Raw genomic sequence first — 14,413 nt, 5'->3', positions numbered from 1 at the left:
GTGGGAAAAATCCCTTTTGTTTTTCTTGTTTAGAGTAACCCACTCCCGCAGCACCTGAGGATTGTTACCAGCTTGATTATAGCAGTTTGCCACCATTTATTGCAGTTCAGTGAGGCATAGATGGAGCCAGCATTAGGAGGGCATGCTGGGTCCTGTGGTGCCATTTGGAGGATACAGGGGTGCCTCCATGTAAGCTAGCTCTCAATCTGGATATGTTTTGTATGTGCCATTATCATGTGGCCGTACATTAAGCAATTGTATGACCCATAGTGATTATTATTATTATTATTATTATGCTGTGTGTGAGTTTGGGGAGTGCCACCCCTCAGGTCTGGTGCGACTGGGCTACCTTGGGGTAGCACGCCATATTATTTATTCAGCACTTATGTAACACTCCTATTTTTTCACTAATATTACTCTTTTGAGTATTTTATTAACACCCTTATTTCTGTAGCACTTTCTAACCCATAGCTTCTGCTTCTTTCTTAACACATATTAACACTTTAGTATTTCAATGGGGTGCTGCCCTAGGGTGGTCGGGCCTGAGCCGACTTTGTGGGGTCCAAGCCCTGGACTTATGCTTAGTTAGGGACCTCCAGTAATAGAGCAGCCGTGAAGTGGCCTGGAGCCTTATCCTATCTTGCAAAACATATGTAACGAAGAGCTCTACATTTTCTATTATAACATAGTATATAGTTCTTCTTACTAACAGCCAGCAGAGTGCGTGGGAAAAATCCCTTTTGTTTTTCTTGTTTAGAGTAACCCACTCCCGCAGCACCTGAGGATTGTTACCAGCTTGATTAGAGCAGTTTGCCACCATTTATTGCAATTCTAGAACTCCCAACATTCTATTTTGGAATTTTAGAACTCCAAACATTCTATTTTGGAATTCTAGAACTTCCAATATTCTATTTTGGAATTCTAGAACTCCCAATATTCTATTTTGGAATTCTAGAACTCCCAACATTCTATTGTGGAATTCAAGAACTCCCAACATTCTATTTTGGAATTCTGCAACACCAACATTATATCTTGGTATTCTAGAACTCCCAATATTCTATATTGGAATTCTAGAACTCCCAACATTCTATTTTGGAATTCTAGAACTCAGAGTGCGTGGGAAAAATCCCTTTTGTTTTTCTTGTTTAGAGTAACCCACTCCCGCAGCACCTGAGGATTGTTACCAGCTTGATTAGAGCAGTTTGCCACCATTTATTGCAGTTCAGTGAGGCATAGATGGAGCCAGCATTAGGAGGGCATGCTGGGTCCTGTGGTGCCATTTGGAGGATACAGGGGTGCCTCCAGGTAAACTAGCTCTTAATCTGGATATGTTTTGTATGTGCCATTATCATGTGGCCGTACATTAAGCAATTGTATGACCCATAGTGATTATTATTATTATTATTATTATTATTATGCTGTGTGTGAGTTTGGGGAGTGGTACCCCTCAGGTCTGGTGCGACTGGGCTACCTTGGGGTAGCACGCCATATTATTTATTTAGCACTTATGTAACACTCCTATTTTATCACTAATATTACTCTTTTGAGTATTTTATTAACACCCTTATTTCTGTAGCACTTTCTAACCCATAGCTTCTGCTTCTTTCTTAACACATATTAACACTTTAGTATTTCAATGGGGTGCTGCCCTAGGGTGGTCGGGCCTGAGCCGACTTTGTGGGGTCCAAGCCCTGGACTTATGCTTAGTTTGGGACCTCCAGTAATAGAGCAGCCGTGAAGTGGCCTGGAGCCTTATCCTATCTTGCAAAACATATGTAACGAAGAGCTCTACATTTTCTATTATTACATAGTATATAGTTCTTCTTACTAACAGCCAGCAGAGTGCGTGGGAAAAATCCCTTTTGTTTTTCTTGTTTAGAGTAACCCACTCCCGCAGCACCTGAGGATTTTTACCAGCTTGATTAGAGCAGTTTGCCACCATTTATTGCAATTCTAGAACTCCCAACATTCTATTTTGGAATTTTAGAACTCCAAACATTCTATTTTGGAATTCTAGAACTTCCAATATTCTATTTTGGAATTCTAGAACTCCCAATATTCTATTTTGGAATTCTAGAACTCCCAACATTCTATTTTAGTATTCTAGATCTCCTAACAGACTATTTTGGAATTCTAAAACTCCCAACAATCTTTTTTTTTAAATTCTAGAACTCCCAACATTCTATTTTGGAATTCTAGAACTCCCAACATTCTTTTTCGGAATTCTAGAGCTCCCAACATTGTATTTTGGAATTCTAGAACGCCCAACATTCTATTTTGGAATTCTAGAACTCCCAACATTCTATTGTGGAATTCAAGAACTCCCAACATTCTATTTTGGAATTCTGCAACACCAACATTATATCTTGGTATTCTAGAACTCCCAATATTCTATATTGTAATTCTAGAACTCCCAACATTCTATTTTGGAATTCTGCAACACCAACATTCTATCTTGGAATTCTAGAACTCCCAACATTCTATTTTGGAATTCTAGAACTCAGAGTGCGTGGGAAAAATCCCTTTTGTTTTTCTTGTTTAGAGTAACCCACTCCCGCAGCACCTGAGGATTGTTACCAGCTTGATTAGAGCAGTTTGCCACCATTTATTGCAGTTCAGTGAGGCATAGATGGAGCCAGCATTAGGAGGGCATGTTGGGTCCTGTGGTGCCATTTGGAGGATACAGGGGTGCCTCCATGTAAGCTAGCTCTCAATCTGGATATGTTTTGTATGTGCCATTATCATGTGGCCGTACATTAAGCAATTGTATGACCCATAGTGATTATTATTATTATTATTATGCTGTGTGTGAGTTTGGGGAGTGGTACCCCTCAGGTCTGGTGCGACTGGGCTACCTTGGGGTAGCACGCCATATTATTTATTTAGCACTTATGTAACACTCCTATTTTTTCACTAATATTACTCTTTTGAGTATTTTATTAACACCCTTATTTCTGTAGCACTTTCTAACTCATAGCTTCTGCTTCTTTCTTAACACATATTAACACTTTAGTATTTCAATGGGGTGCTGCCCTAGGGTGGTCGGGCCTGAGCCGACTTTGTGGGGTCCAAGCCCTGGACTTATGCTTAGTTAGGGACCTCCAGTAATAGAGCAGCCGTGAAGTGGCCTGGAGGCTTATCATATCTTTTGCAAAACATATGTAACGAAGAGCTCTACATTTTCTATTATTACATAGTATATAGTTCTTCTTACTAACAGCCAGCAGAGTGCGTGGGAAAAATCCCTTTTGTTTTTCTTGTTTAGAGTAACCCACTCCCGCAGCACCTGAGGATTGTTACCAGCTTGATTAGAGCAGTTTGCCACCATTTATTGCAGTTCTGTGAGGCATAGATGGAGCCAGCATTAGGAGGGCATGTTGGGTCCTGTGGTGCCATTTGGAGGATACAGGGGTGCCTCCAGGTTTGCTAGCTCTCAATCTGGATATGTTTTGTATGTACCATTATCATGTGGCCGTACATTAAGCAATTGTATGACCCATAGTGATTATTATTATTATTATTATTATTATTATGCTGTGTGTGAGTTTGGGGAGTGGTACCCCTCAGGTCTGGTGCGACTGGGCTACCTTGGGGTAGCATGCCATATTATTTATTTAGCACTTATGTAACACTCCTATTTTTTCACTAATATTACTCTTTTGAGTATTTTATTAACACTCTTATTTCTGTAGCACTTTCTAACCCATAGCTTCTGCTTCTTTCTTTTTTTTTTTTTATTAATGTTTTTATTTGGTTTTTCAATCATTTTAGTTTACAATAACATTGCAATTGCAATATTAAGTAGATGCAAACAATACAAATCAAAAATCTCTAAAACTTCTGATACATAATGTAAGAGTTACAGAAATATGAAATATTTTTCCATAGTATCGTTACATATATATGCATGTTTCTTTCTTTGTTAATTGTTTATAGCAGTTTCCTTAACAGGTTATATTTAAGAAAAGAGAAGAAAAGAGAGAAGAAAAGAAGAAGAAAGAGAGAAGAAGGATCGCCCGTAGCCCCACAACCGCCCACACACCCACACACACACCATCAAAAAAAAACCGATATCAATGAAACTGTATGGGAGGATCGTCTAGAAATATTTTTGTCTCATACCACAAGGTCATTTTAAAGCAATTGTGGATTTGCTTTTTTATAGAGATATCTAATGTGTCAATAAAAGATTCCCAAATCTCAAAGAATTGTTCAATTCGTTGTTCTTTATGTAATGAAGTCTCCATCCAATCCATTTTAAACACATAGAAAAGCTTTTCTCTGAACATTTGTAGTGAAGGTGGGGAAGGGTTTATCCATTGTTGAAGGATACATTTCTTTGCCACTGCAGAAGTAATCAGAAGTAATTTACGACAGCCCGGAGATATTCTAGAAGCTGTTATTAAAATGCCAAAAATGGCCCATTCTGGGGACAGTGGCAAAAAATTAACTAATTCTAAAAGTGCAAATTGTTTAATCTGAATCCAGAATTTTTTAATGTAAATGCAATCCCATAAACAATGGTACAGAGTAGCATCGGGCCGAGCACATTTTATACAAGTGGAAGTAGGTGATATTCCTATAATCCGGCATCGAGTGGGTGACAAATAGCCCCTATAAAAAATTTTGAAAAACATTTCTTGGTATATAACGGATGGTAAAACACGATTAGAATATAAAAGCGCTTTTAGGATGGTTGATTCATTAAGATTGGGGAAGTGCCTCTGCCATCGAGTTATGCCAGTTTCATAATGTCGCTTCTGCTTCTTTCTTAACACATATTAACACTTTAGTATTTCAATGGGGTGCTGCCCTAGGGTGGTCGGGCCTGAGCCGACTTTGTGGGGTCCAAGCCCTGGATTTATGCTTAGTTAGGGACCTCCAGTAATAGAGCAGCCGTGAAGTGGCCTGGAGGCTTATCATATCTTTTGCAAAACATATGTAACGAAGAGCTCTACATTTTCTATTATTACATAGTATATAGTTCTTCTTACTAACAGCCAGCAGAGTGCGTGGGAAAAATCCATTTTGTTTTTCTTGTTTAGAGTAACCCACTCCCGCAGCACCTGAGGATTGTTACCAGCTTGATTAGAGCAGTTTGCCACCATTTATTGCAGTTCAGTGAGGCATAGATGGAGCCAGCATTAGGAGGGCATGCTGGGTCCTGTGGTGCCATTTGGAGGATACAGGGGTGCCTCCATGTAAGCTAGCTCTCAATCTGGATATGTTTTGTATGTGCCATTATCATGTGGCCGTACATTAAGCAATTGTATGACCCATAGTGATTATTATTATTATTATTATTATTATTATTATTATTATTATGCTGTGTGTGAGTTTGGGGAGTGGTACCCCTCAGGTCTGGTGCGACTGGGCTACCTTGGGGTAGCACGCCATATTATTTATTTAGCACTTATGTAACACTCCTATTTTTTCACTAATATTACTCTTTTGAGTATTTTATTAACACCCTTATTTCTGTAGCACTTTCTAACCCATAGCTTCTGCTTCTTTCTTAACACATATTAACACTTTAGTATTTCAATGGGGTGCTGCCCTAGGGTGGTCGGGCCTGAGCCGACTTTGTGGGGTCCAAGCCCTGGACTTATGCTTAGTTAGGGATCTCCAGTAATAGAGCAGCCGTGAAGTGGCCTGGAGCCTTATCCTTTCTTGCAAAACATATGTAACGAAGAGCTCTACATTTTCTATTATTACATAGTATATAGTTCTTCTTACTAACAGCCAGCAGAGTGTGTGTGAAAAATCCCTTTTGTTTTTCTTGTTTAGAGTAACCCACTCCCGCAGCACCTGAGGATTGTTACCAGCTTGATTAGAGCAGTTTGCCACCATTTATTGCAATTCTAGAACTCCCAACATTCTATTTTGGAATTTTAGAACTCCAAACATTCTATTTTGGAATTCTAGAACTTCCAATATTCTATTTTGGAATTCTAGAACTCCCAATATTCTATTTTGGAATTCTAGAACTCCCAACATTCTATTTTAGTATTCTAGATCTCCTAACAGACTATTTTGGAATTCTAAAACTCCCAACAATCTTTTTTTGAAATTCTAGAACTCCCAACATTCTATTTTGGAATTCTAGAACTCCCAACATTCTATTTTGGAATTCTAGAACTCCCAACATTCTTTTTTGGAATTCTAGAACTCCCAACATTGTATTTTGGAATTCTAGAACTCCCAACATTCTATTTTGGAATTCTAGAACTCCCAACATTCTATTGTGGAATTCAAGAACTCCCAACATTATATTTTGGAATTCTGCAACACCAACATTATATCTTGGTATTCTAGAACTCCCAATATTCTATATTGGAATTCTAGAACTCCCAACATTCTATTTTGGAATTCTGCAACACCAACATTCTATCTTGGAATTCTAGAACTCCCAACATTCTATTTTGGAATTCTAGAACTCAGAGTGCGTGGGAAAAATCCCTTTTATTTTTCTTGTTTAGAGTAACCCACTCCCGCAGCACCCGAGGATTGTTACCAGCTTGATTAGAGCAGTTTGCCACCATTTATTGCAGTTCAGTGAGGCATAGATGGAGCCAGCATTAGGAGGGCATGTTGGGTCCTGTGGTGCCATTTGGAGGATACAGGGGTGCCTCCAGGTAAGCTAGCTCTCAATCTGGATATGTTTTGTATGTGCCATTATCATGTGGCCGTACATTAAGCAATTGTTTCACCCATAGTGATTATTATTATTATTATTATTATTATTATTATGCTGTGTGTGAGTTTGGGGAGTGGTACCCCTCAGGTCTGGTGCGACTGGGCTACCTTGGGGTAGCATGCCATATTATTTATTTAGCACTTATGTAACACTCCTATTTTTTCACTAATATTACTCTTTTGAGTATTTTATTAACACCCTTATTTCTGTAGCACTTTCTAACCCATAGCTTCTGCTTCTTTCTTTTTTTTTTTTTTTATTAATGTTTTTATTTGGTTTTTCAATCATTTTAGTTTACAATAACAACATTGCAATTGCAATATTAAGTAGATGCAAACAATACAAATCAAAAATCTCTAAAACTTCTGATACATAATGTAAGAGTTACAGAAATATGAAATATTTTTCCATAGTATCGTTACATATATATGCATGTTTCTTTCTTTGTTAATTGTTTATAGCAGTTTCCTTAACAGGTTATATTTAAGAAAAGAGAAGAAAAGAGAGAAGAAAAGAAGAAGAAAGAGAGAAGAAGGATCGCCCATAGCCCCACAACCGCCCACACACCCACACACACACCATCAAAAAAAACCCGATATCAATGAAACTGTATGGGAGGATTGGCTAGAAATATTTTTGTCTCATACCACAAGGTCATTTTAAAGCAATTGTGGATTTGCTTTTTTATAGAGATATCTAATGTGTCAATAAAAGATTCCCAAATCTCAAAGAATTGTTCAATTCATTGTTCTTTATGTAATGAAGTCTCCATCCAATCCATTTTAAACACATAGAAAAGCTTTTCTCTGAACATTTGTAGTGAAGGTGGGGAAGGGTGATTTTATCCATTGTTGAAGGATACATTTCTTTGCCACTGCAGAAATAATCAGAAGTAATTTACGACAGCCCGGAGATATTCTAGAAGCTGTTATTAAAATGCCAAAAATGGCCCATTCTGGGGACAGTGGCAAAAAATTAACTAATTCTAAAAGTGCAAATTGTTTAATCTGAATCCAGAATTTTTTAATGTAAATGCAATCCCATAAACAGTGGTACAGAGTAGCATCGGGCCGAGCACATTTTATACAAGTGGAAGTAGGTGATATTCCTATAATCCGGCATCGAGTGGGTGACAAATAGCCCCTATAAAAATTTTTGAAAAACATTTCTTGGTATATAACGGATGGTAAAACACGATTAGAATATAAAAGCGCTTTTAGGATGGTTGATTCATTAAGATTGGGGAAGTGCCTCTGCCATCGAGTTATGCCAGTTTCATAATGTCGCTTCTGCTTCTTTCTTAACACATATTAACACTTTAGTATTTCAATGGGGTGCTGCCCTAGGGTGGTCGGGCCTGAGCCGACTTTGTGGGGTCCAAGCCCTGGATTTATGCTTAGTTAGGGACCTCCAGTAATAGAGCAGCTGTGAAGTGGCCTGGAGGCTTATCATATCTTTTGGAAAACATATGTAACGAAGAGCTCTACATTTTCTATTATTACATAGTATATAGTTCTTCTTACTAACAGCCAGCAGAGTGCGTGGGAAAAATCCCTTTTGTTTTTCTTGTTTAGAGTAACCCACTCCCGCAGCACCTGAGGATTGTTACCAGCTTGATTATAGCAGTTTGCCACCATTTATTGCAGTTCAGTGAGGCATAGATGGAGCCAGCATTAGGAGGGCATGCTGGGTCCTGTGGTGCCATTTGGAGGATACAGGGGTGCCTCCATGTAAGCTAGCTCTCAATCTGGATATGTTTTGTATGTGCCATTATCATGTGGCCGTACATTAAGCAATTGTATGACCCATAGTGATTATTATTATTATTATTATTATTATTATTATGCTGTGTGTGAGTTTGGGGAGTGGCACCCCTCAGGTCTGGTGCGACTGGGCTACCTTGGGGTAGCACGCCATATTATTTATTCAGCACTTATGTAACACTCCTATTTTTTCACTAATATTACTCTTTTGAGTATTTTATTAACACCCTTATTTCTGTAGCACTTTCTAACCCATAGCTTCTGCTTCTTTCTTAACACATATTAACACTTTAGTATTTCAATGGGGTGCTGCCCTAGGGTGGTCGGGCCTGAGCCGACTTTGTGGGGTCCAAGCCCTGGACTTATGCTTAGTTAGGGACCTCCAGTAATAGAGCAGCCGTGAAGTGGCCTGGAGCCTTATCCTATCTTGCAAAACATATGTAACGAAGAGCTCTACATTTTCTATTATAACATAGTATATAGTTCTTCTTACTAACAGCCAGCAGAGTGCGTGGGAAAAATCCCTTTTGTTTTTCTTGTTTAGAGTAACCCACTCCCGCAGCACCTGAGGATTGTTACCAGCTTGATTAGAGCAGTTTGCCACCATTTATTGCAATTCTAGAACTCCCAACATTCTATTTTGGAATTTTAGAACTCCAAACATTCTATTTTGGAATTCTAGAACTTCCAATATTCTATTTTGGAATTCTAGAACTCCCAATATTCTATTTTGGAATTCTAGAACTCCCAACATTCTATTGTGGAATTCAAGAACTCCCAACATTCTATTTTGGAATTCTGCAACACCAACATTATATCTTGGTATTCTAGAACTCCCAATATTCTATATTGGAATTCTAGAACTCCCAACATTCTATTTTGGAATTCTGCAACACCAACATTCTATCTTGGAATTCTAGAACTCCCAACATTCTATTTTGGAATTCTAGAACTCAGAGTGCGTGGGAAAAATCCCTTTTGTTTTTCTTGTTTAGAGTAACCCACTCCCGCAGCACCTGAGGATTGTTACCAGCTTGATTAGAGCAGTTTGCCACCATTTATTGCAGTTCAGTGAGGCATAGATGGAGCCAGCATTAGGAGGGCATGCTGGGTCCTGTGGTGCCATTTGGAGGATACAGGGGTGCCTCCAGGTAAACTAGCTCTCAATCTGGATATGTTTTGTATGTGCCATTATCATGTGACCGTACATGAAGCAATTGTATGACCCATAGTGATTATTATTATTATTATTATTATGCTGTGTGTGAGTTTGGGGAGTGGTACCCCTCAGGTCTGGTGCGACTGGGCTACCTTGGGGTAGCACGCCATATTATTTATTTAGCACTTATGTAACACTCCTATTTTTTCACTAATATTACTCTTTTGAGTATTTTATTAACACCCTTATTTCTGTAGCACTTTCTAACCCATAGCTTCTGCTTCTTTCTTAACACATATTAACACTTTAGTATTTCAATGGGGTGCTGCCCTAGGGTGGTCGGGCCTGAGCCGACTTTGTGGGGTCCAAGCCCTGGACTTATGCTTAGTTAGGGACCTCCAGTAATAGAGCAGCCGTGAAGTGGCCTGGAGCCTTATCCTTTCTTGCAAAACATATGTAACGAAGAGCTCTACATTTTCTATTATTACATAGTATATAGTTCTTCTTACTAACAGCCAGCAGAGTGCGTGGGAAAAATCCCTTTTGTTTTTCTTGTTTAGAGTAACCCACTCCCGCAGCACCTGAGGATTTTTACCTGCTTGATTAGAGCAGTTTGCCACCATTTATTGCAATTCTAGAACTCCCAACATTCTATTTTGGAATTTTAGAACTCCAAACATTCTATTTTGGAATTCTAGAACTTCCAATATTCTATTTTGGAATTCTAGAACTCCCAATATTCTATTTTGGAATTCTAGAACTCCCAACATTCTATTTTAGTATTCTAGATCTCCTAACAGACTATTTTGGAATTCTAAAACTCCCAACAATCTTTTTTTGAAATTCTAGAACTCCCAACATTCTATTTTGGAATTCTAGAACTCCCAACATTCTATTTTGGAATTCTAGAACTCCCAACATTCTATTGTGGAATTCAAGAACTCCCAACATTCTATTTTGGAATTCTGCAACACCAACATTATATCTTGGTATTCTAGAACTCCCAATATTCTATATTGGAATTCTAGAACTCCCAACATTCTATTTTGGAATTCTGCAACACCAACATTCTATCTTGGAATTCTAGAACTCCCAACATTCTATTTTGGAATTCTAGAACTCAGAGTGCGTGGGAAAAATCCCTTTTATTTTTCTTGTTTAGAGTAACCCACTCCCGCAGCACCTGAGGATTGTTACCAGCTTGATTAGAGCAGTTTGCCACCATTTATTGCAGTTCAGTGAGGCATAGATGGAGATAGCATTAGGAGGGCATGTTGGGTCCTGTGGTGCCATTTGGAGGATACAGGGGTGCCTCCAGGTAAGCTAGCTCTCAATCTGGATATGTTTTGTATGTGCCATTATCATGTGGCCGTACATTAAGCAATTGTATGACCCATAGTGATTATTATTATTATTATTATTATTATTATTATTATTATTATTATGCTGTGTGTGAGTTTGGGGAGTGGTACCCCTCAGGTCTGGTGCGACTGGGCTACCTTGGGGTAGCATGCCATATTATTTATTTAGCACTTATGTAACACTTCTATTTTTTCACTAATATTACTCTTTTGAGTATTTTATTAACACCCTTATTTCTGTAGCACTTTCTAACCCATAGCTTCTGCTTCTTTCTTTTTTTTTTTTTTTAATTAATGTTTTCATTTGGTTTTTCAATCATTTTAGTTTACAATAACAACATTGCAATTGCAATATTAAGTAGATGCAAACAATACAAATAAAAAATCTCTAAAACTTCTGATACATAATGTAAGAGTTACAGAAATATGAAATATTTTTCCATAGTATCATTACATATATATGCATGTTTCTTTCTTTGTTAATTGTTTATAGCAGTTTCCTTAACAGGTTATATTTAAGAAAAGAGAGAAGAAAAGAAGAAGAAAGAGAGAAGAAGGATCGCCCGTAGCCCCACAACCGCCCACACACCCACACACACACCATCAAAACCCCCCCGATATCAATGAAACTGTATGGGAGGATCGGCTAGAAATATTTTTGTCTCATACCACAAGGTCATTTTAAAGCAATTGTGGATTTGCTTTTTTATAGAGATATCTAATGTGTCAATAAAAGATTCCCAAATCTCAAAGAATTGTTCAATTCGTTGTTCTTTATGTAATGAAGTCTCCATCCAATCCATTTTAAACACATAGAAAAGCTTTTCTCTGAACATTTGTAGTGAAGGTGGGGAAGGGTTTATTCATTGTTGAAGGATACATTTCTTTGCCACTGCAGAAATAATCAGAAGTAATTTACGACAGCCCGGAGATATTCTAGAAGCTGTTATTAAAATGCCAAAAATGGCCCATTCTGGGGACAGTGGCAAAAAATTAACTAATTCTAAAAGTGCAAATTGTTTAATCTGAATCCAGAATTTTTTAATGTAAATGCAATCCCATAAACAGTGGTACAGAGTAGCATCGGGCCGAGCACATTTTATACAAGTGGAAGTAGGTGATATTCCTATAATCCGGCATCGAGTGGGTGACAAATAGCCCCTATAAAAAATTTTGAAAAACATTTCTTGGTATATAACGGATGGTAAAACACGATTAGAATATAAAAGCGCTTTTAGGATGGTTGATTCATTAAGATTGGGGAAGTGCCTCTGCCATCGAGTTATGCCAGTTTCATAATGTCGCTTCTGCTTCTTTCTTAACACATATTAACACTTTAGTATTTCAATGGGGTGCTGCCCTAGGGTGGTCGGGCCTGAGCCGACTTTGTGTGGTCCAAGCCCTGGATTTATGCTTAGTTAGGGACCTCCAGTAATAGAGCAGCCGTGAAGTGGCCTGGAGGCTTATCATATCTTTTGCAAAACATATGTAACGAAGAGCTCTACATTTTCTATTATTACATAGTATATAGTTCTTCTTACTAACAGCCAGCAGAGTGCGTGGGAAAAATCCCTTTTGTTTTTCTTGTTTAGAGTAACCCACTCCCGCAGCACCTGAGGATTGTTACCAGCTTGATTAGAGCAGTTTGCCACCATTTATTGCAGTTCAGTGAGGCATAAATGGAGCCAGCATTAGGAGGGCATGCTGGGTCCTGTGGTGCCATTTGGAGGATACAGGGGTGCCTCCATGTAAGCTAGCTCTCAATCTGGATATGTTTTGTATGTGCCATTATCATGTGGCCGTACATTAAGCAATTGTATGACCCATAGTGATTATTATTATTATTATTATTATTATTATTATGCTGTGTGTGAGTTTGGGGAGTGGTACCCCTCAGGTCTGGTGCGACTGGGCTACCTTGGGGTAGCACGCCATATTATTTATTTAGCACTTATGTAACACTCCTATTTTTTCACTAATATTACTCTTTTGAGTATTTTATTAACACCCTTATTTCTGTAGCACTTTCTAACCCATAGCTTCTGCTTCTTTCTTAACACATATTAACACTTTAGTATTTCAATGGGGTGCTGCCCTAGGGTGGTCGGGCCTGAGCCGACTTTGTGGGGTCCAAGCCCTGGACTTATGCTTAGTTAGGGACCTCCAGTAATAGAGCAGCCGTGAAGTGGCCTGGAGCCTTATCCTATCTTGCAAAACATATGTAACTAAGAGCTCTACATTTTCTATTATTACATAGTATATAGTTCTTCTTACTAACAGCCAGCAGAGTACGTGGGAAAAATCCCTTTTGTTTTTCTTGTTTAGAGTAACCCACTCCGGCAGCACCTGAGGATTGTTACCAGCTTGATTAGAGCAGTTTGCCACCATTTATTGCAATTCTAGAACTCCCAACATTCTATTTTGGAATTTTAGAACTCCAAACATTCTATTTTGGAATTCTAGAACTTCCAATATTCTATTTTGGAATTCTAGAACTCCCAATATTCTATTTTGGAATTCTAGAACTCCCAACATTCTATTTTAGTATTCTAGATCTCCTAACAGACTATTTTGGAATTCTAAAACTCCCAACAATCTTTTTTTGAAATTCTAGAACTCCCAACATTCTATTTTGGAATTCTAGAACTCCCAACATTCTATTTTGCAATTCTAGAACTCCCAACATTCTTTTTTGGAATTCTAGAACTCCCAACCTTGTATTTTGGAATTCTAGAACTCCCAACATTCTATTTTGGAATTCTAGAACTCCCAACATTCTATTGTGGAATTCAAGAACTCCCAACATTCTATTTTGGAATTCTGCAACACCAACATTATATCTTGGTATTCTAGAACTCCCAATATTCTATATTGGAATTCTAGAACTCCCAACATTCTATTTTGGAATTCTGCAACACCAACATTCTATCTTGGAATTCTAGAACTCCCAACATTCTATTTTGGAATTATAGAACTCAGAGTGCGTGGGAAAAATCCCTTTTGTTTTTCTTGTTTAGAGTAACCCACTCCCGCAGCACCTGAGGATTGTTACCAGCTTGATTAGAGCAGTTTGCCACCATTTATTGCAGTTCAGTGAGGCATAGATGGAGCCAGCATTAGGAGGGCATGCTGGGTCCTGTGGTGCCATTTGGAGGATACAGGGGTGCCTCCAGGTAAGCTAGCTCTCAATCTGGATATGTTTTGTATGTGCCATTATCATGTGGCCGTACATTAAGCAATTGTATGACCCATAGTGATTATTATTATTATTATTATTATGCTGTGTGTGAGTTTGGGGAGTGGTACCCCTCAGGTCTGGTGCGACTGGGCTACCTTGGGGTAGCATGCCATATTATTTATTTAGCACTTATGTAACACTCCTATTTTTTCACTAATATTACTCTTTTGAGTATTTTATTAACACCCTTATTTC

The sequence above is a fragment of the Pseudophryne corroboree genome, chromosome 5 (assembly GCF_028390025.1).
Source record: "Pseudophryne corroboree isolate aPseCor3 chromosome 5, aPseCor3.hap2, whole genome shotgun sequence".
Taxonomy (NCBI): Eukaryota; Metazoa; Chordata; class Amphibia; order Anura; family Myobatrachidae; genus Pseudophryne; species Pseudophryne corroboree.
The sequence above is the reverse complement of the archived record's forward strand: the minus strand, read 5'-3'. Positions refer to the sequence as shown.